At 51.2% G+C, this 22,485-nt stretch overlaps 1 protein-coding gene across 3 annotated transcripts in view; it reads right to left on the bottom strand.

Annotated features, from left to right (window-relative positions):
* Window positions 1–22,485, bottom strand: part of PPARD (peroxisome proliferator activated receptor delta) — an 86,597-nt gene that overhangs the window by 17,275 nt on the left and 46,837 nt on the right. For 2 of the 3 annotated variants that reach the window (XM_043907265.1, XM_043907266.1), the window contains exon 2: window positions 3,334–3,462. The exons of the other annotated variant lie outside the window; for it this stretch is intronic. The gene's annotated coding sequence lies outside the window, so the exon portion shown is untranslated. The remainder of the gene's footprint in view (window positions 1–3,333; window positions 3,463–22,485) is intronic. 3 annotated transcript variants of the gene reach the window in all.

Raw genomic sequence — 22,485 nt, 5'->3', positions numbered from 1 at the left:
CAGCTCAAACTCAACCGATCCAAACAGAAGCCACGTTCTGGCCCGGAGCTGGCCCTTCCCTCCTCTGGTGACCCCTACCTCTGTGACCCAGACGCCCAACGCCCGCCTATCAAAGCCAAAGAGTGGGAGTCACTTGAGACTCACCCCTGTCACCCCGCTCTAGACCTGCAAACGGCTATACTGGAATCACTGGGGAGCTATCCTCATAGATTCTCATCTGACTGGTTTGGGGGCAGCTTGGGCATCGGGACTTTTATTTTTAACTCCCCTGGGGTCTGTAACGCCCAGCCCAGCCTGAGAACCCCTGTGGACAGTAAAGCACCTTCCAGTGGGTGCTAAGTCGCTCCCTCTGAATCACTCCTTCCCACCAGGCCTTCCTCTTCCCTGTGTGGACTGACATAATGACCTCTTAAACTGGTCTCCTAAAGGCAGTTTGGAAATTCAGCTCTAGACTCTAAGAGCTGGGGAGTTAGGAATCTGGAGATGTGTGTGGGGGGTGCACATTCACTGATATGACAGCCACAGGAAGGAATTCAGTTCACTAAAGGACACTGACATGTCACAGGAGGACAGGGTACCACAGCGGATGACGCAGCAGCAGCCAGAGATGGGAGAGACTCAGAATGGCCAAGTGTGTCAGGGACAAGGGAGGGGCTGGGTTTTTTTTGGGGGGGGGGGAGCGGGTAGTCAACCATGTCAAATGCTGCAGATTTTAAGAGTGATAAACAGATACATTGCTACTGAATTTGGTGACTGTGAGGTTACCTTTGACCTTGTTATACAAATTTCAGCCAAGTGGGTGGGATAGAAAGCAGGGTTCTGAAGAATAAGTGGCGGCAAGTAAGCTGGGACAGTGAAGGAGACTTATTGTTAAACGATTATATCAAGAAAAAAATATTCATAAGAGGATGTAGCTTGAAAAACTAGCAAAGCCAGGAGGAGGTTTTTTGGAATAGAGGAGACTCAAGTAAGCTGTGGCTAAAGGGGAGGTCTTCTGAGAAAGACAGTCTGAAGATTCAAGGGGGAAGCCGGGGCAGAACGACTGATGGGCGGGGAATAACTCAAGGGCACAGGATGAGGAACACACGAAAAGCCGCAGCACTGTCTATGTGCAGGGGTGCTAAAGCTCACAGGGAACAACCTTACTTTTTAGTTAACCTGAGTACAAGGGATAGCTGTCTCCTGAGAGTGAAGGATAGGACTTGAAAGAGCAAAAAGGCTGGATGGAGGTAGGGAATTAACTGGAGAGAAATAAAAAGAATTATATAGAAAGGCTATGGTAAATAAGCCAGTGAGGCATCGGCACAGGAAGAGAACATGCAAAGTCCATAAACAGACACAAGTGCATGCGGGACAGGACTTCAATGTGACAAAGACGGCGCTCCAGGGAGAGGCAAACAGAGAGCAGCGCTGAATCAAACACAGTACCCCGTGTCGGACAGACGGCCAGTGGGAGTCTGCCGTGTGCCACAGGGAGCTCAGACCGGTGCTCTGTGATGGCCTGGGGGCGGGAGAGGGCGGGAGGTGGGAGGGAGGGGACATGTGTATGCGATTCACGCTGCTGTTTGGCAGAAACTAAGACGATATTGTACCCACTCCGGTGTTCTTGCCTGGAGAATCCCAGGGACGGGGGAGCCTGGTGGGCTGCCGTCTATGGGGTCGCACAGAGTCGGACACAACTGAAACGACTTAGCAGCGGCAGCAACAACACAATACTGTAAAGCAATTATCCTCCAATTAAAAATAAATACATTTTTTTTTTTTTAAAAGATGGCACTCCAAACCAAAAAGAAAAGACAGATTCTTCAGGAAATGATATGGGGACAAGTGAGTAGCCATCTGCATCCCTACCTTATATCTTATACCAAGTCAAGGTCCAAATAAATCAAAGGTTTCAAAGTTAAAACAAAAATACATGAACTATAAAAAGTGCTGAAAAGCTACGTGGAGGAAAAGTGAAGATGGATACTAAAATCCGTGAAACTTAATGGGTAAAAACTTATGGGTAAAAAAATTAACAAATGCTATTTCATAAAAATACAAACTACTACAGAGTAAAAAAAACAAAAAACAACCGAAAAACCAAAAAAAACCCTCACGGACTTCCCTAGTGGTCCAAGGGCTAAGGTCTGCACTCCCAACGCAGGGGGCCTGGGTTTGATCCCTGGTCAGGGAACTAGTTCCCACATGCTGTGAACAACAAACAGTTCACGTTCTGCAACTAAAACCCAGCATGGCCAAACAGACAAAGACACACACAAAACCCAGAAGAGAAAAAGCAAAACAAGACAGGTAACAGACTGGGAAGTATATTTGCACTTCATCAGACAAAGGGCTAACTGCTCTAAAATAGTTTCTAAAAAATAAGTAAGAGGCCAGCAATCCAGCAAAAAAAATGGGCCCAAGATACAAAATTATAGAAAAAAGGTATACACTTACTTCTTAAACATATGAAAACATGCTCAACATCATTTATGAAAAGAGAAATACAAATTAAAACATCACTGAAATACACTTTTTTTTTTTCTGGCCTCACCGTGGCAGCTTGTGAGATTTTAGTTCCCTGACTAAGGACTGAACCTGGGCCCTGGGCAGTAAAGTGCAGAGTCGTAACCACTGGACTGTCAGGGAACTCCCTGAAATATACTTTTTACAATCAGATTAAAACAAACGCTAACACTCTGTGGCTATGCACCTGGGGAAATATCATCTCACAGGTCCCGTGTGGGAAGGTAAATTAGCACGACATCTAAAGAGGGTAATTTGGCTACATCTCTTAAATTACTGGACACATTCCCTTGACACAGAGATACCATTTCTAGGTTGTATCTTATAGCTGTCCTTCCATTGAAGGATAGTGACAAACAGTGTTAGCACAAAGTTACTCATTACAGAATTATTTGACTAGCATGGGTGGGGAACAAGCTAGATATCCATTAACAGGGGACAGCCATAAACAAGGATGATGATATTTATGCACTGATATGGGAGTATCTCTAAGATATATTAACAAGAGAAGAAAGCAATTTGCAAAATGAAGCGGAGCTACACTTTATGCAAAAAAAAAAATATACCGAAGCTAGATTTGATCTGATAAGACAGTGCTGGAAATCTACATAAGAACTAGGAACTGCAGCTGCCTCTGGGGAGGGGACTGAGTGTCTGGGTCAGAGATTTTTCATTGTACCATTTATTTTTTTAAAAAAATTTTGTTGGGGTATAGTTGATTTACAATGCTGTGTTACTATGATACCTTTCAAATTCTGAACTTTAAGCATGTTACCTATCCTAAAAATAATTCAAATTAGAATAAAATGAAAAGGCAAAACTTACAAACAATAATGTGGAAGATGAGAAGACGTGATGAGCATTAAACTGCTCAAGTCCTTTCTCAGGAGACAGCTGGAGATGCTGAGGAATATTACGATACACGGAAACGTTTCAACGGTAACCACTAAGACACTGTAAACAGAATGTATGATTTCCAAATTATTACAGCAGAATGGAAGAACTTGGGAGAAGTCATGTAAAACTCTGGCTTTCTGACTGAGGAAAGTCTCACGGACAGAAGCCTTAACAACCGCATGCAATGGAGGATGGTGGACTGGTCCTGTGACAGAAAGGGCGTGGTGGTGGGAAAACTAGGAAGTTTCAAGTAAAGTCTGCAGTCTGCTTGATTCAGCTAGTATGAATAGTACTGTACCAGCCTTCATTTCTCAATTTTGCTAAGTGTGTCTGGTATATGGGAACTCTGTACAATCTTTCCAGTATTTCTATAAGCCTAGACTTTTTCAAAATACGGATTTAAAAAAAAAAAAACAACTTAAAAAAATCTAGCTTTCTTGTTTCTCTGAAAAATTAAGCAGACCTGGCCAATGCATGCACTCCTGGGCTGCTTCCCTCATTCACGACGCATGAACTGCTGCCCCCACTTGCAGGGATGGGCGTCTGGCTTAGTGTAAACTGGTTCCTCAAGGATCACTCTCTGATCCTCCCTGGACACTCAACTTGGGAATCAGCAGACCTGAAGCGGGGGAAGTGCTCAGAGGCGCAGCTGCTGCCAGTGACCCTGACTGATGAGCGAGCGGCCACCTGGGGCAGTCACCCCCAGGTGCTACCGATCCCAAAGCCCTCTCTCACTGAGCCCTCTCACCTTCCGTGGGTCAGCTACACGCCTGGCTACACACTCAACCTCCCACGCGTCCAGCAGTGACAGTGCCCAGGTGACGATTCTGACCAACCGTATGTAGACAGAAATCTGCTAGAAGGTCTCCTGGAAACACGAGCCTGAGAAGACAGCTCCAGAGGGTAAGGCTCAAAGTAGGAAGGAGCTGGGTCGCCACAGCATCGCGGAGCTGCGGAACAAGCCCGGGAACATTGGTCCCCAGACCGCTCATGAGGTGGAAAAATTAAATGCGTGCCAGGTTGCAGTTTCATGCAGCTGAGCGCCGCCCGAGCTGACACAGCGGCAGGACACAGGAGCAGAGTGGGGCCTGGGGAGGGTGGCGGCGGCGCTGGCGAGGACCTCGTGACCCCCGAGAGCAGTGCGCGCCTCTCCTGGCGCGCAGGAGACCTGCGACAGCAACTAGCGAGTACCCAAACCACGAGGGCCTGAGACACGGACTCCTCACGCGTCACAGAACGAAAAGGCCTGGAGGTGCAGCGGGCAGGGCCGTGAGACCTTCGGCCCGGCTCATGGCTGAAGCACCCAGGAGGCTTCTGATGAGCAGTGTCGGGGATGTGCTGCGTGGTGACAGGAGGCGGGCCATGGGACCTCCGCGAGCCCCAGGCGTGGTGGCCCTGGCCATAGAAACGAGCGCATGAGGTCGATCAGAACAAACTGCTTCGGGATCTGTGTAGACGGGGTGTCGGTGGAGACAGGGAAATCCCACAGGGCTGTGGTGATGACAGCCAGGGAGAGGGCCACGAGGACTGGGGCTGCCTTGGAGGAGGAGAACAGGAGGAAAAACCACAGCTTCCCGTATAGATACCTGACACAGTACTTTCTCACACATGCCCTCGTGCCCTCTGAGTGACCCGGGACACAGGACAGAGTTTACTGTCAGGACTGACCCTGGAGGGGGGCAGGAGCCGACCGAGGTCCCTCTGCGGGGCAGGCTTGGCCCAGTCCTCAAAGCATATCCCCCGGCCCCCACCCTGGCCGAGGCCAGCGCCAGGGGCTCCCCCGGGCAGATAAGCCAAGAGACTAAAAGCGCAGGCCCGCCCGGCCTGACTACCGTCTCTCAGAGAACACGCCGGAGGATGCAGCAGAGGACCGCAGGCTGCAGACCCCACGGGCCCGAGTCCAGCCGGCCTCCCAGGAGCTGCGAGCCCTAGCCCCGGCGTCCTGTCTGCAGACCCGCTGGGAGAACGTTCTTTCACCACGACCAGAGGAGCTCTTCTCAGGTTCTGGGGGGGCAAGTGGTGGCCTCCTGAAACCAGATGTGATTCTGGGCTCTGGCTAGAGTTCGGGACTTGGGGCCAGGGTCTCTGGATTCCAGGCGGATGTTCCTTCCCAGCCTGGAGCTGCCCCTCGGCCTGTGACCGCCGAGGGACACCAGCTGAGGGGGAGCTGCGCTACAGCTGTTCTAAAACCCACAAACACAGCCCTTGGGGCTGTTGCTCACTCAGATGTAACCCTAAGCTGCGGCCCATCCCTGCAATCTGCCAGAGGCCGTCCACTGTCACACAGCCCTGGTTGGTTGTTCCGTCTGCAGCTGCGGTCTGCCCTCTACCCAGCAGCCAAGGCCACCCTTCCCCTGGGGCCCAGGCCCACAGGCTGGGTTTTCACAGGGAGCCACCACCCCACCCATCACTCTCCCTGCAATACACCCTGTTCCTTCTTCCCTTCTTCAGCCCTGGCACTAAAAGTAGCACCAGGCACTAGGTTTAACATTTACGTGGCTGAGAAACCTTGGTCTTTGCTGTTGCCACCCCCAGCACGGTGCCAGGGCCAGACACACTCTCCCTGGGACACAGCTTGGCCCCACTTGAGAAGCTGGTGCTGCCCTCCAACAGGACATGGGTCCTGTAGCCAGAATGAGAGGGGTGCTGCTCTGTGGCGCTTGGACAGAAAATGAAGTCTCCATCAAAAGAAACTCACGAAACACAAACGCCTGGGCTACTCATCCTGGCCTGCACACACGCTCAGGCAAGCCTGCTAAGCCAGCATCCCACCCTCTTGCCTCTCTGGGAGCTAAAGTTGGGGAGGTGGCACCACTCCATCCATTTCACACTGGGCAGGCAGACTTCCTAGGCAGAGGGAGTGAGCAATTTACCCCAAATGGCCCAGAGCTCCAGAGAGGCCTGGTCTGGAGTCTGAGCAACCAAGCCACCCGGGGCCCTAACCCTCCTACCATGTCACCCCGGGAGGCGGCACTCCCTGACGCCAGCAGCAGACTGAATGCTCTGAGGAGGGTCATCCATGTGCTCGACCCACACAACTGTGGTGCACCCTGGGCGCCTCTCTCTGTGCCGGAGCCCAAGCTGAGTCACAGCTCCAGGCCTCGGGCTCACCACGTCCGTCATAACGGTGCCAGCTTCCAATTCTCCAAGGGCTCACGACACACCAGGCTGTGTGTATGCTGACACATCTCACCCTCACGACTAAGGCGCTGTCCGCTTCAGTTCAGTTCAGTCGCTCAGTTGTGTCCGACTCTTTGTGACCCCATGGACTGCAGCACCAGGCCTCCCTGTCCATCACCAACTCCCGGAGTTTACTCAAACTCATGTCCATTGAGTTGGTGATGCCATCCAACCCTCTCATCCTCTGTCGTCCCCTTCTCCTCCTGCCTTCAATCTTTCCCAGCGTCAGGGTCTTTTCCAATGAGTCAGTTCTTTGCATCAGGTGGCCAAAGTATTGGATCTTCAGCATCAGTCCTTCCAATGAATATTCAGGACTGATTTCCTTTAGGATTGAGTGGCTGGATCTCCCTGCACTCCAAGGGACTCTCAAGAGTCTTTCCAATACCACAGTTCAAAAGCATCAATTCTTCAGCACTCAGCTTTCTTTCTAGTCCAACTCTCTCATCCATACATGACTACTGGAAAAACCATAGCTTTGACGTGACAGACCTTTGTTGGCAGAGTATTGTTTCTGCTTAAATATGCTGTCCAGGTTGGTCATAGATTTTCTTCCGAGGAGCAAGCGTCTTTTAATTTCATGCCTGCAGTCACCATCTGCAGTGATTTTGGAGCCCCAAAAATAAAGTCTCTCACTGTTTCTATTGTTTCCCCATCTATTTGCCATGAAGTGATGGGACTGGATGCCATGATTTTAGTTTTCTGAATGTTGAGCTTTAAGCCAACTTTTTTACTCTCCTCTTTCACTTTCATCAAGAAGCTCTTTAGTTCTTCTTCGCTTTCTGCCATAAGGGTGGTGTCATCTGCGTATCTGAGATTATTGATATTTCTCCTGGCAATCTTGATTCCAGCTTGTGCTTCATCCAGCCCAGCATTTCTCATGATGTACTCTGCATATAAGTTAAATAAGCAGGGTGACAATATATAGCCTTGACGTACTCCTTTCCCAATTTGGAACTAGTCTGTTGTTCCATGTCCGGTTCTAACTATTGCTTCTTGACCTGCATACAGATTTCTCAGAAGGCAGGTAAAGTGGTCTGGTATTCCCATCTCTTGAAGAATTTTCCAGTTTTTTGTGATCCACACAGTCAAAGGCTTTGGTGTAGTCAATAAAGCAGAAGTAGATGTTTTTCTGAAACTCTCTTGCTTTTTTCATGATCCAATGGATGTTGGCAACTTGATCTCTGCTTCCTCTGCCTTTTCTAAATCCAGCTTGAACATCTGGAAGTTCATGGTTCACGTACTGTTGAAGACTGGCTTGCAGAATTTTAAGCATTACTCTGCTAGCATGTGAGATGAGTGCAATTGTGTGGTAGTTTGAACATTCTTTGGCATTGCCCTTCTTTGGGATTGGAATGAAAACTGACCTTTTCCAGTCCTGTGGCCACTGCTGAGTCTTCCAAATTTGCTGGCATATTGAGTGCAGCACTATCACAGCATCAGGATATGAAATAGCTCAACTGGAATTCCATCACCTCCACTAGCTTTGTTCATAGTGATGCTTCATAAAGCTCACTTGTCTTCGCATTCCAGGATGTATGGCTCTAGGTGAGTGATCACACCATGGTGGTTATCTGAGTCATGAAGATTTTTTTTGTATATATAGTTCTTCTGTGTATTCTTACCACCTCTTCTTAATATCTTCTGCTTCTGTTAGGTCCATACCATCTCTGTCCTTTATTGTGTCCATCTTTGCATGAAATGTTCCCTTGATATCTCTAATTTTCTTGAAGAGATCTCTAGTCTTTCCTGTGCTATTGTTTTCCTCTATTTCTTTGCATTGATCACTGAGGAAGGCTTTCTTATCTCTCTGTGCTGTTCTTTGGAACTCTGCATTCAAATGGGTATATCTTTCCTTTTCTCCTTTGTCTTTTGCTTCTCTTCTTTTCTCAGCTATTTGTAAGGCCTCCTGAGACAACCGTTTTGCCTTTTTGCATTTCTTTTTCTTGGGGATGGTCTTGATTCCTGCCTCCTGTACAATGTCATGAACCTCCGTCCATAGTATTTCAGGCACTCTGTCTACCAGATCTAATGCCTTGAATCTTTTGTCACTTCCACTGTAAAATCATAAGGGATTTGATTTAGATCATACCAACAGGTGCTGTTATTATCTCCATTTAACTGATGAGGAAACTGTGGCACAGAGAGGGAAAGTAATCGAGTCAGAGTCACACAGTAATTGGAAAAGCAGGATTTGAAACCAGGCAGGTTGGTTCAAGTCTTAATCACTAATACTGTGAGCCGTGCATGCATGTGGTACTGGGTTAACACTGGACCAGAAGCTGGTATATTCCTGCCCTGCTAGATCTGTGAGCCTCAGTCTGGAGGCATCACCCCTGAATCTTCTGTCTAGTTGCCAAGAACCGCTTTTTCAAGAACACCTGGTGAGAGCTCTTCTGGATACTCCTGCCAGAAAATGACCACCACAGACTCTGGTCCCGCCCTCTCTAGACTGACACCAACTCACCACAGGTGCGGCATCACCCTGAACACAGGGGCTGGCCTCAGCCTGGAATGCCATTCCTGCCCCTAGCTAAGGGCTACTTTCCTTCCACAGCCCCCTCCTTCTTTAGGGAGCTCGCCTTCACTAGCCCCACGCTGGTCCTTTCTACTGCAACCCTGAGCCAGGTCCTCCAGATCTGCGGTTACCGCACTGAACTGCAACATCTGTCAGCTGGTTTGTGCTCACCACGTAATCAATCAGTTTCCCAGATAACGCCTTCCATCTATCTTGCAGAGTTAGGTCCCCAGCACCTGGCACAGTGCCTGGCACTTAATGGTTGCTCAGCATACACTCTTTGAATGAATAAACAGGCCAAAAGCACTGACCTCAGCCACACTGTGTCCAGCTGGGAGAGCTGCCACTGTATCTGTTCTCACCCATCGCTGCCGTTGAGATGCAGTGCCCTGCAGCCTCGTGTGTGAGGCCTGGGGTCTGTTTCCCCCCTCTCTGTGACTTGGGGGAGACACCAGCCCCTCAGTTTCTCAGTCCTAAAGCTGGGGTATGACCACTGAACCTGAGTGGCCATCATGCGGAGAAGACAATCGCACAGCAAATGCTTAACAGCCAACAAACGGGCTATGGCTGCTGCCGCCTCGGGGGCTGGCATGGAGCGAGCGGTATTCTAGTGTGGACAAGCGCTGGCCCCTGGAGCCCCAGGGACCTACACCCTGAATTTCCCGATTCCCTGCCTTGCAGTCAGCCGTGAGGAGGGAGCGCTGACAGGGCCCGCCCCGCTCTGGGTCTGGGCTTCTTTCGGAGCCCTTGTCCCCCGCCCGGCCTTGGGAAGACCCAGTCACTGCATTTCGTCCTTCCCTCACTGCAGGGATGAGGAGCGGACCTCTGGATCAGTGGTGAGACAGCCCACGGGAACGGGGCCTGGCCGCTTTGCTCCTGAGCTTCCCTCTCAATCATTAACTGGTGCTGACCCAGTGCCCTGGTTTTCCAGGCCAGCAGCTCCACCGTGCTCTCTGCTCCCATTCGTCAGCCCAGGTCACCCCACTCCCCTCGGGGCACTGTGGCCTTGGAATCCCCGGAGGCCAAGCCCAAGGAATGAGGGGTTGATCCTGTTCAGAGAGCCTGTGGGAACCAGAGGAGGCCAGCCAGCCACCCCTCCCCTACCGTGCTAGAATTTTTCCAATTCCATCAAGAGTTAGCCCATCAGCCCTGTGGAACGGAGCTAAGCTATAATAAACGAGACCTCAGGGAGCCAGAGGAGGTGCTCAGAGAAGAGGTCAGAGTGGGCAGGACAGCTCCCCAAGCAGGACCAAGAGAGGCCTGGGGGCAGCCGGCTCCGGGCCCCCGAGCCCGGCGCGCGGGTCAGGGCGCTGGGCAGCCCCGTCCGTCACCACGGAGGACCTAGGCGATGCTGCGAGTCCTGGCTTCACAGACAACAGAACCACAAGGATGTCCAGACACGCGCACAGTGGGAAGGAGGTTCAGGAGGGAGGGGACACGTGTACTGACAGCTGATCCAGGCTGATGTTTGGAGAAACCAATACAACTCTGTAAAGCAGTCATCCTTCAATTACAACTAATAAATTTAAAAATATATGAAAAATAATCTCACACCAGAGCGTGGCGAGGGAGGGGGGAGAAACAAACAAACATGTGCATAATGCACAGAAACAAAACCCGAAGACACAGCCAAATCGTTAACGGTGCTTTCCTCTGAGGGGTGCAGTTATGGGTGGTCTTTATTTTCCTAACTATGTATTTTTTGTGTTCCTCAAAGTTTTTACAGTGAGCATGGGACACTTTCAACATGGGGGGGACAAAGGGGAGATATGCTTTGAACAAAGAAAACTGAATAATATACTTTAAGGTTCTTAGAAGGTAAAAGAAGGGTGTGCTGAGAAGCGACAGAGACCGCTCCTCAGGAGCCTGAGAGCTGAGGACCCTCCTTGCTCAGAGGAGCTGCAGAGGCGAGGGTGGGGGTGCCAGCAGGCAGAGGGCTGCAGCGAGGGGCTTCCAGAACGTTCTCATTCAAGGACCGCGGGAGCTATGATGCTGCCAGCACCTCTCTCCTCTGCTGCCTGCCGCTTTCATTCACTCGGTTAAGCACCCACCACCATGTGCCCAATGCAAACGCCTGACTCTGAAGGATGACTAGGGCTCTGAAGGACCAACACTGCCACACGGGCCTGGTGTGGGTACTTGGGGAGGGGGTCCCGAGGAGGACGTGGCCTCTGATTGAGAGGCAGGCAGGTGAGGTGACAGGGCCAGGGGGTGACAGAGACCCCTCAGAGGGAGGAGGGTGGCAGAGACCCTCTGAGCCCGGCGTGCTGGGAGCTCGGGGCAGCTGATCTGGCTGAGGCTGGAGACCACCTGGGGCCTCGAGGGGCAGGTAGAGGGCTCGGCTGTTTATCTGAGGAGCAGCAGCGCCTGGGAGGGCTCCGAGGGCGATGGGCAGGACCAGAGCAGCGTTCAGACACGGACTCCTCTGCTGCCATGGAGGACGGGCTGCAGGGTGCCGGTGCGCCCAGGAGGGGCGTCAGCGTGAGACAGGGGCCACCTCCCAGAGCCCAGGCTGGCTGGCTGTGGGGAGCTGCCCCCTGACCCACTCCTTGGAGGGTCCGGGCTGAGGAGCTGAGGGATGGAGCCCTTACGGAAAGCTGAGAACGTCTTTAGCACCTCACCTGCGTCCTCACCCATGCCCCGCCCAGGGCTGGAAGTCAGGGCTGGACGGGACACTCCGAGACCCACTGCTGCCCTGCCGGGCCCGGGCTCCAGCCTCCCAGCACTGTTCTGGTCTCACTGCTCCCTGGCTGCCACACCCACCCGCCTGGGAGCACATGTGGCACTTGGCACTGCTGGGCGGGGGGCCAATGACCACCAACAGCCACTGCGTTCCGGGGCCTGACAGCTCTACCGCAGCGCCCCCCGGACTCCTGACACCTCGTCTCCACCAGCAAGACCAACCAGCCTGTGCATCCGCGGCCCTGCTGCGGGTGTACGTGGTTACAGGGCGTGGACGGGACACTGCTGCTCACGACCTTTTCTTTTTAAACAATAACTAAGATCTGGACATCGGCCAGCCCTTTAAAGCTCACAAGGCATCTCCATGTACACGATCTCATCGCTCGACGCAGGCAGCGGAGGGCACAGCGCTAGCGTGCGCTGAGCGCCTACACTGGGCTGGCTCATCCTAATGCTCGGTGAGCCTCAGGGGAGCTCTAACGCCTGCTGCCACGAACCAACCCGGGGTGGGGGGGACAGGGGATGGGGGCAAGGAGAGGGGCAGTGCTCGGAGGGCACAGCCAGGCCGCGGCAGAGGGAAGGGAACTCGGATCGGCCCAGGAGACGTGTGACTCCGGCTGGAGCGGAGCAAGGCAGAAATGGGGGTCGGCAGGGTGGAGTGGCTTCTGAACCTCCCCGAGGGGAGAGGAGACGCAGAAGAGCCCTACAGCTAAGTTCTGTCCAGGAGAAACCATGACTCCGCCTGTCAGCTTCACCTAAGAGTAATCATGTCCTTTGACCTGGTAATTCCTCTTAAAGGAAACTGTACCAAGTACCAACTGTACCAACTGTTCAAGGCAATGTTATTCATAATAACAAAATCAATTTTTATAATAATGAGAAATAACAGAAATGACTCAGTGCCCAATAATAAAGGAATGGATAATTAAATTAGGGCACTCCCAGAAAATGGAGTATTATCCAACCATTATATTCACGCTTCCATAGACTCTTTACAAGTTTGCTAAGTGGAAAGTAGCAGAATACAAAACTACAGAGACAGCATGATTCCCATAAAAATGACGAGCGAAAGAATGGAAGGAAGTTTCCTTACATAAACAGGGTGGCAGGTGATTTATTATTTTATTGGTGCTCTACTTTTAAAACTTCCCATACTGAACACATATTACCTTCATCTTACTTGACTCAGCAGAGCTCGGGGGACACTGCTGGACCCTTCCCCCTTTATGTCTGTTCTCAACCTGGCTCCCAGGTTCTCCGACCTCAGTGGCTGCTCCATGTTGACCTCTCTGCTGCTCCCAGTCAGGCCTAGTCTCAAAAGGGCTCCTTTCCTGTCCCCTCAGTCCCCGCCTGCATGGTCTCCTGTGAGCTCATGGCCTTCCATGCACTCCGGCCTCCCCTATTACTCCTCCACTCCCAGCTTCTCTGAGATCTCCATACTGGATGCCCAAGGGCATCACAACCCTAACATACCCAAAACTAAGCTCTTGGTACTTCCCCCAAAGTCTTTCTCAGCTCAGTAAACGGCAACTCCAGCTTTCTAGATGGTCAGGCCAAAATGTCAGAGTCAGCAAATGTTGTCTCTGCCTCTGATCAACACCTTGAATCTAATCATGTCTCACCACCTCCACTGCTAGGATCCCAGTCCAAGGCAATACCATCTCTTGCCTGGATTATTGTGACGGCCTCCTAACTGGCTTCTCTGCTTCTGGCTTCAACCCATGATTCCCCACAGTGAATCATGGCAGTCACAGTGATCCCCTTAAGTCGGATTCTGCCCCTCCTGTAATCATATCCTCCCACCTTCACACTGGCCCGGAGAAGGCCTTCTGGAACTGGGGCCCCTGCCTGCGACCTCCTCCGCAGGATACTAGGCACCACGGCCTCCTTGCTGGTGCTGAACGCAATAGGCATAGCTCGCCTCACGGAGCTTGCAGCTGTCCCCTCCAGCTGAATATGCCCTTGCCCCAAGGCTTGCTGCCTCACCTCCTCAGGGCTTTGCTCAAATGTGACAGTCAACCTGACCACCCTATTTAAAACCACTCCAGTCCAGCCTTGGGTACTTCCATTTCTCTTCCCTGCTTCAATTTTCTTGGTAGTTCTTACTACCATCTGGGATGTGTGTGTATGCACACATGCGTATACACAAATATTTATGTATATACCCACACATACATATATACGTAAATGTACCTACAGGGCTTCCCAGGTGGTTCACTGGTAAAGAATCTGCCTGCCAACGCAGGAGATGCAGGAGATACAGGTTTTGTCCGGGGTCAGGAAGATCCCCTGGAGAAGGAAATGGCAACACACTCCAGGATTCTTGCCTGGAGAATCTCATGGACAGAGAAGCCTGGTGGGCTGCAGTCCATGGGGTCGCAAAGACTCGGACAGGACTTGTCAGCTGAGCACGCACAATGTACCTCTATATGAGTGTGTGTACTTCTTACTCATCTGTTTACTGCCTGTCTCTCCCCAGAAGAATAGAAGCTCCACGAGCCAGAGACTTTTGTCTGCTAAAATCATGCGGATCCTCAAGTCTTAGAGAGGAGTGACTGGCACACAGTTTTAACAGCTAACTTTCTATTGGGGGAAGCACACTGACTGAAGTTGCCCACCCTGGCCAGGCACCTTAGTAAGCTTCTGCGTGAATTACTTTACGACAGGAGGTCCTGGTAAGGAATACAGAACTAACAAGATACCACCAACCAGAAGAGCTCGGGAAAGGTCAAAAGGAGACACCACACATCTAACCACCTCCCAGAATCCTCACTAGTGTCCATCTTGGCTGAGCGATGCGGGCAAGGAAGGACCCTGAGTCTTAATGATGGGCCAGAGACAACTGGAAGCTAATCCTGTGACCATAAAACCCAAGACTGTGAGCCAGTGGCACAGCGGTCCTCCTGGGTCCCCTCACCCCACTGCTCCCCGCCCGGGCGCCCCTTCCCAATAAAGTCTCTTGCTCTGTCAGCTCATGTGTCTCCTCGGACAATTCATTTCCGAGTGTTAGACAAGGGCCCACTCTTGGGCCCTGGGGTCCCCCTTCCTGCAACACTTTTACAACAGGAAAAAAGCCAACTTGGCCTGACGCAGCCCGATGGATATCATTCTTTTGGTTTCAGTTTCCCAAGGGCACTGGAACCTGCTCTCCAGATCATTCCAAAAGAACAGCTTATCAGGGTCACGATCAATTAGTAGAAAAGGATGGAGGGGAAAACATGGGAGTCTAGAAGCAGCTGGTGAGGGCCTCGCTGTAGGCTCCCCAGCTCTTTTTACTAAGCTGCCAGGGGACCTTGGGGGAGGTGGCTCCTTCTCCTCGGCTCCATTGTGCCCACGGAGAAGGAATGATGGGCCTGTCAACCCCTTTAATTCTAAAATCCTTGCACAGAGCAGGCCCTGAGAGCAGAACCCAATGGAATGGCCTGGACCTCATTCACAGACCTCAGGTCTTCGCAGGGTGGGGGCAGGGAGGTAGTGACAAACCCTCAGGAGCCTTTTAAGTGTTTCCACTCCAGCCCAGGAAGAAGATAAGACTGTAAGACCAGACCGGTACCTGCACCCACCCTGGGGAACGCTGCACACAAACAGGGAAGGGGAGGAGGGGGCTGAGTCCTCAGCGGGAGGAAATGGCCTCTTGTCGGAGGCCTCGGGGAAGGGTCAAGGCCAAGGAGAGCTGGGTCATCCAGAAATGATCTTAAACGTAAACTATGCTCATTAGAGGAAGGGTTCAGCGAGGAAAATAAAGTCCAGGAGAGGGCAGATGTCCCTCAGGGACTGAGGGACAGGGTGTTCGGGGGGTTGGGGAATGCAGGTCCTGGGGTGGGGAGGAGAGAGACACAGCAGCTCAGGGGACAGAAGAGGTGGGGGAGACCAGCAGCGGGTCTGCCTGCAGGCTGGGCGCACTCAGACACTCCAGGGTCCTGCTTCTCACTTCCATTCCTGGAAGCCCCTAACGCTACAGTCTCTGCCACCCTGGTGAGTAGAGCCCACGTTCAACTGCCTTCCATTCCTGGTGCTGTTCAGTCTGACATCTGGTCACCAAGTCTCTGCCTGCACTGTCCTCATCCCCAGAGCCATCTTTTCCAGACAAAGCCTCTCATCACTTTGTCCTTAGATGGCTTCCCGGCCCCTCCTCCGCTCTGGGTTATCACGCTCTGGCTCCTGAAACCCCCAATAATCAAGGGGATGAAGCCAAGTGTGGAAGGGCAACACCTTAGATCTCAGGAGTACATTCTCCTTCTCTCTTTGCGCCTAAGTCAATGAGGGGTGAAGTGAGACGCTCTTTCCTCTGGGCGTCTATTAACCTTTAGATGAGGCAATGCAACAAATGACAGCAACTGCCCAGGTGCTACCGAGATCCAGACCCCAGCACGACTTCTATCTGGAGGTTAGATGGTAGAGGAATACGGTGGAGAGAGAGGTGCTGGACATGTGACAGATACACTCCCAGCTCTGTACTATGCTGTGTGCCTCTGGGCAACCTTCTAACCTCTCTGTGGCTCAGTTGTGTGTGTATGGCTTAGTCGCTCAGTTGTGTCCAGCTCTTTTGATACTCTATAGACTGTAGCCTCCCAGGCTCCTCTGTCCATGGAATTTTCTGGGCAAGAACACTGGAATGGAGTGGGTTGTCATTCCCTACTCCAGGGGATCTTCTTGATCCAGGGATCAAACCCGTGTCTCCTGCACTGGTAGACGGATTCTTTACCACTGAGCTACCAGGGAAGCCCCCTGGCTCAGTTATCCCACCTGTAAGACGGAACTGAAATAAGAGGGAAGGGAGCAGGGCATAACCTTTGAAAGAACGACGTTATCTCGAGGATACGTCGAGGTTACGTATCAACATAACCTGACTACAACTAAGTGGGTCCAAGATGGCAGACAAGTCAACTTCAACTAGAGCTGATCCTCGGTATAAATCACACACTGAGAGGCACCATGGCAATTCCATCAAAGACTGGAAAGTGGGCGGTGGCCCAAATCCTGGAAATCTCCACCCCTTCCCCTAAAGAGTGCAATAAACCTCCCACTCATTAGCTTACGAAATCACTCAGCCCATAAAAGCTAACCACGCCACATTTCGAGGCCACACTCACCCTCCGTGACAGCCCACACTCTTGTCTGTGGAATGTGTTTCTCTTAGGCCCATTCTCGCCTTCTGAGATGGCCCACATTCTGTGGAGTGTGTTTCTCTCTAAATAAATCCACTTCTTACATTTCACTCTGTCTCTCATTGAATTCTTTCTGCGATGAGACATCAAGAACCTGAGCTTCATTAGGTCTTGAGACCAGGTGTGTGATCTCAGTTGGAAGACTGGGGCTTCTGGCCAGGTTCGAATCCCGGCCACATGGTTTCAAGTCCAAAGCAGCATTTTGGCTGTGTTTGAGTCCCGGTCACATGGGTTAGAGTCCCAAACGGGGTTTTGGCTGGATTTGAGTCCCAGCACATGGGTTCATTCTGAGATAAATGTTTTCAAGTTAAATGAGATATTAAATATGAAAAGCATTTATATTATACAATTTATATGCCAAAATTTTAATGATCGTTATTCCTTCGGGATCATTTTTTATTTTTAAATATCTACTTTTATTTATTTATTTGGTAGCTCTGGGTCCTAGCAGGGAACACTTCATGCATAGATGGGCACAATAAAGGACAGAAACATATGGACCTAACAGAGGCAGAAGATATTAAGAAGAGGTGGCAAGAATACACAGAACAACATCCTGGAGTATGAAGTCAAGTGTGCCTTAGGAAGCATTACTACGAACTAGTGGAGGTGATGGAATTTCAAATTCTAAAAAAACACGATGCTGTTAAAGTGCCACACTTAATACGCCAGCATATTTGGAAAACTCAGCAGTGGCCACAAGACTGGAAAAAGTCAGTTTTCATTCCAATCCCAAAGAAGGGCAATGCCAAAGAATGTTCAAACGACGCACAACTGCTATTATTTCACATGCTAGCAAAATCCTTCAAGCTAGGCTTCAACAGTACATGAACCGAGAACTTCCAGATGTTCAAGCTGGGTTTAGAAAAGGTGGAGGAACCAGAGATCAAATTGCCAACATCTGCTGGATCATGCAAAAAGCAAGGGAATTGAGAAAAACATCTACTTCTGCTTCATTGACTACGCTAAAGCCTTTGACTGTGTGAATCACAGCAAACTGTGGAAAAATTCTTAAAGAGATGGGAATACCAGACCATCTTACCTGTCTCCTGAGAAACCTGTATGCAGGTCAGGAAGCAATAGTTAGAACCTGACATAGAACAATGGACTGGTTCAAAATTGGGAAAGGAGTGCCTGAGAGTATATCATGTGAAATGCTGGGCTGGATAAAGCTTAAACTGGAATCAAGAGAAGTATCAATAACCTTAGATATGCAGATGACATCATCCTAGTGGCAAAAAGTGAAGAAGAACTAAAGAGCCTCTTGATGAAGGTAAAAAAGGAGAGTGAAAAGCCTGGCTTAAAACTAAACATTTAAAAAACTAAGATCATGGCATCCGGTCCCAGCACTTTATGGCAAGTAGATGGGGAAACAATGGAAACTGACAGATTTCATTTTCTTGGGCTCTAAAATCACTGCAGACGGTGACTGCAGTCATGAAATTAAAAGATGCTTGCTCTTTGGAAGAAAATCTATGACAAACCTAGACAGTGTATTAAAAAGTAGAGACATCACTTTGCCAACAAGGGTCTAGCTAGTCCAAGCTATGACTTTTCCAGTGGTCATGTATGGATGTGAGAGTTGGACCACAAAGAAGGCTGAGCACAAAAGAAGTGATGCTTTTGAACTGTGGTGTTGGAGAAGACTCTTGAGAGTCCCTGGACTGCAAGGAGATCAAACCAGTCCATCCTAAAGGAAATCAACCCTGAATATTCATTTGAAGGACTAATACTGAAGCTGAAGCTCCCATACTCTGGCCACCTGATGCGAAGAGCCTACTCATTGGAAAAGACACTGATCCTGGGAAAGATTGAGGACAGGAGGAGAAGGGGATGACAGAGGATGAGATGGTTGGATGGCATCACCATTTCAACGGACATGGGTTTGAGCAAGCTCCGGGAGATGATGAAGGACAGGGAAGTCTGGCGTGCTGCGGTCCACAGGGTCACAGAGAGTCAGACTGAGCGACTGAATGACAACAACTGGGTCTTAGCTGTGGCATGTGGGATCTAGTTGCCTGACCAGGGATCGAACCCAGGCCCCCTGCATTGAGAGCGTGGAGTCTCAGCCACTGGACCACCACGCAAGTCCTGGGGTAATTTTTATTTACTCTCTTACTGCTTATCTGATTTTCCTAAATTTTCTTTGTTAAAATTTTTTGGCCATGCCTCGTGGCAGGTGGAATCTTAGTTCCCCAACCAGGAATTGAACTCTGAGCCCCCTGCATTAGAAGCTCAGAGTCTTAACCACTGGACCACCAAGGAAATCCTAAATTTTCTATGATGAATATGTGCTGTGTTTAGTAAGCAAAATTAAAAAAAAAAAACCCAACTTTTAAAAGCATGATATAAATGTGAGACTTCACAGGAAAGCTGAGGAAGTCCACCTCAAGATGCAACCTTGTGGCACAGGCAGCTCATGGACTTCTCTGCCAACCCTGCAGGCGGCAGAGACGTGTTGCCTCAGCAGGACGGCGGACACACATGGCTGGGAGGAAACAGCGCGTGGTCGAGCTGCTCATCTGCCCCACGCCCGTTTTATCTGCCTGCGTCGCGGAGCTGACACACGCTCGCCCCACACCATGAGCGACTGTGAAGGGAACATGGTCTGGAAGGAGAGGGAGCCAAGTGTGACGCTGGGGAGATGAACTGCTTTCACATGGTTGTAGCTTTAACTTTTTTAACGAGTCTGAGCAGAAGAGCCAGGAGTCTCCTTGAGCTGAAGGGCCAGGAGTCTCCTTCTCCCTCACACAAGCTGTGGGTCTCACTCGGGAGAAATCAGCTCAGGGGACTAAGGACGAGCACTGACAGGAGGAAGTGAAGTGAAGCTGGCCTGGTGGGAGCTCTCAAAGGCGTTTTCAGTTCTTGCTTTCTGTTCTCTCTTTCCTTTTCAGGTGCACACCTGTCTGCTTGCTTTCTAAGGTCCCAGATTAACACCTAGTTCATAAATATTTGGAAAGCATGCAGTCTCCCAAAGGGAGAACCAGAGGTGAGGGAGGGAAAGGACAACAAACAAGAGCATTCAAGTCTCAGGGAGCCCAGAACAGACTGTTTTAAACCCCGAAGCACCTCAGAGAGTCAGAAGATTGGCCTGTGCCCTCTCCTTCCAATTCTCAGAACATTCTGATGGCAGCTTCTGGATTTTACACCTGCACTGACAGCCGTAAAGAGTTCTCAGGGAGGAAACTGGTCAAAACCCTGCCATCTCACGCCTCAGGACTTCGGAGCCAGGAGGAAGGGTGTGCAGAAACCCCAGGGAGACCCAGAAATGCCAAGACTGAGTGACTTAGAGATGACTCTTGGGGATTTGTTCAGGGAGCGGAAGGCCTCCTGTTCAGTCATGTCAGGCTCCCGGTAAGGCTCCCAGCCTTGTCTGGCAGGAGGACAGAAGGTGCTCCTCAGAAGAGTCAGGCAGAGCACTGCCCAGGTGCCCGAGTGTTACCACCAGCAGAGGGGATGGGGGGTCTGCTCACACTGTTTCCCTCCAGGCTTCTCTCTCCAACGCTCCCTGGCCTCTGCCTGCCTGGCTGCCAGAGCCCTGCGTCCCTCCAGGGGAAGGGCCCTAGGAGGCCACGAACCAGGGGCAGAAGACCTCCCCAGAACTCCCCGCGGGACCCGCCCAGTGTGCCCTCCGCGGGGCTGCCCGGGCCCCGGTCCCGAACTCGGCCCCCTCCCGGAGGCCGGTGGGATGGATGATGAAGGAGAGGCAGCTACAGCTCGGGAAGGCTGGTTCTCCTGGATTCGCAGCTCGGCAGCAACAGGAAAACATGGCCTTGACAAACCATATCCGGATTGATCCGGAGCCACTGTTTTCCTCTGAACAACTGCTCCAGGGAAGGACACCACAGAAGCCTAGGAAGAGACGCTACTCCCTGAGCGCGGTGCCGCCTGCCTGGGGAGAGCTGCTAACCGGGAAGGGCGCAGGCCGCGGTGGCCAGGGGCTGCCCCGGGGGAGTCCAGAACCCGCCCGGCCCTCCTCCCCGCTGCCGGCTCCAGAACCTCCGCCCCAACTGTGGGGTGACCAGAGCAGGTAGGCAGTGTCTCCCCACCCAGGGCGACTTGCCTGGTAAGGCTCTGCTCGCCTTTCCCTCATCAACACTTCCTGTTGGCCTCCTCCCCGCCCTGGGTCTCCAGGCAGGGCCTTCCCCCGTCCCTGGGGACCACCCTGAGGGTTCACAGGCCAATCTGGGGGACCCTGGGCACAGACTGAACCTGGGCCCAGGCCAGCGATGTGAGGCCCGCACCCCTGTCTGGGCAGGAGGGGCTGGTGCGGCGTCGGCAGCTCACCTGTCAAACCCGCAAGAGTCTTTATTCCAAGGGTGCTCAAGAAGCAGCCGGCAGCCCCCTGACTGGCCTGCCCGAGGTGCCCGGAGCTACTGCCAGGTGCGAAGGGCACCTGGGCAGGACAGGTGCCCCCTCTGCCCGCTCTCCCCATATCCTCCAGGCGCTGGGGCTCTAGCTTCTGGGCCCTGGCACCTGGCGCCACCTCGACAATGACCAGCCACCTCAGAGGAGGCGGACTGGCGTGAAGGCGAGGGCAGGGCTTCGGCCCGACCACAACCTGCCACTTACTGCTTGGGTGGCCTTGGGCAAATTGCTTCATTTCTCTGAGCAACAACTTCCTTATATGCATGATTCAGTCACTCAGCCCAGAGAGATGACATGGCTTGTCTACAGGTCTACAGTCATGGGGAGACATGGTTAGGGAGCTGGGTCCCAAACCCAGCTGACTCTGGGGGCTTTTCTGACTACACCAGGATTTTTTTTTTTTTTAATATTTATTTATTTGGCTGCTGCCCCATGCCTTAGTTGCAGCATGCAGGATCTTTAGTTGTGGCATTGAACTCTTAGTTGCAACATGTGGGATCTAGTTCCCTGACCAGGGATCAAGCCTGAGTCCCCTGCATTGGGAATGCGAAGTCTCAGCCACTGGACCACCTGGGGAGTGCCCGGGATGTTCTTCAATAGCAGGAGTAACTGACAGAGAAGCACCTCATTTCCAAAATGGTTGTCAGTTATTCCCAAAAGCCGGTGAAACGCTCCTTTCAAAGTTATCTGCCTTAAAAAATAAATCAATAAATAAAAAAGTAACCTTCGCAGATACCAACTTTTCAGGTGACCAAAGCCAGCATCACCTTTACAGGGGCACCTGTCATCATCTCTGTGTCTTGCCTCCTCATGTGAAGTACCAGGAAGCACTCCTCACCTCTCTGGGGATTACCCTGACCTGATCACAAGGAAACAATCCAACAGTCATGGAATGTGAACCACCACCCGTGACACAATGTTAAGCAAATGCAACACTGTTACAGCTGGTGAACCTCAGTGAAAGAAATCAGAAGTTTACTGCCCTAGCCTTTCAACTTTTCTGTAGCTTTGGTCTTTTTTTTTTTTTTAAATAAAAAACAGAAAAAAGGTGGTTCTGCTTTCAGCTTATCACACGGCTCTAAGCCAGTGAAGACTCAGTTGTGTCATGTTCGATTCTCTCCCAGAGTCTAGAATATAAAAATCCAAGCTTCTTCGAAAGTTGTTGAA

The sequence above is a fragment of the Cervus elaphus genome, chromosome 7, assembly GCF_910594005.1.
Source record: "Cervus elaphus chromosome 7, mCerEla1.1, whole genome shotgun sequence".
In the NCBI taxonomy this organism is placed as follows: Eukaryota; Metazoa; Chordata; class Mammalia; order Artiodactyla; family Cervidae; genus Cervus; species Cervus elaphus.
The sequence above is the reverse complement of the archived record's forward strand: the minus strand, read 5'-3'. Positions and strand labels throughout refer to the sequence as shown.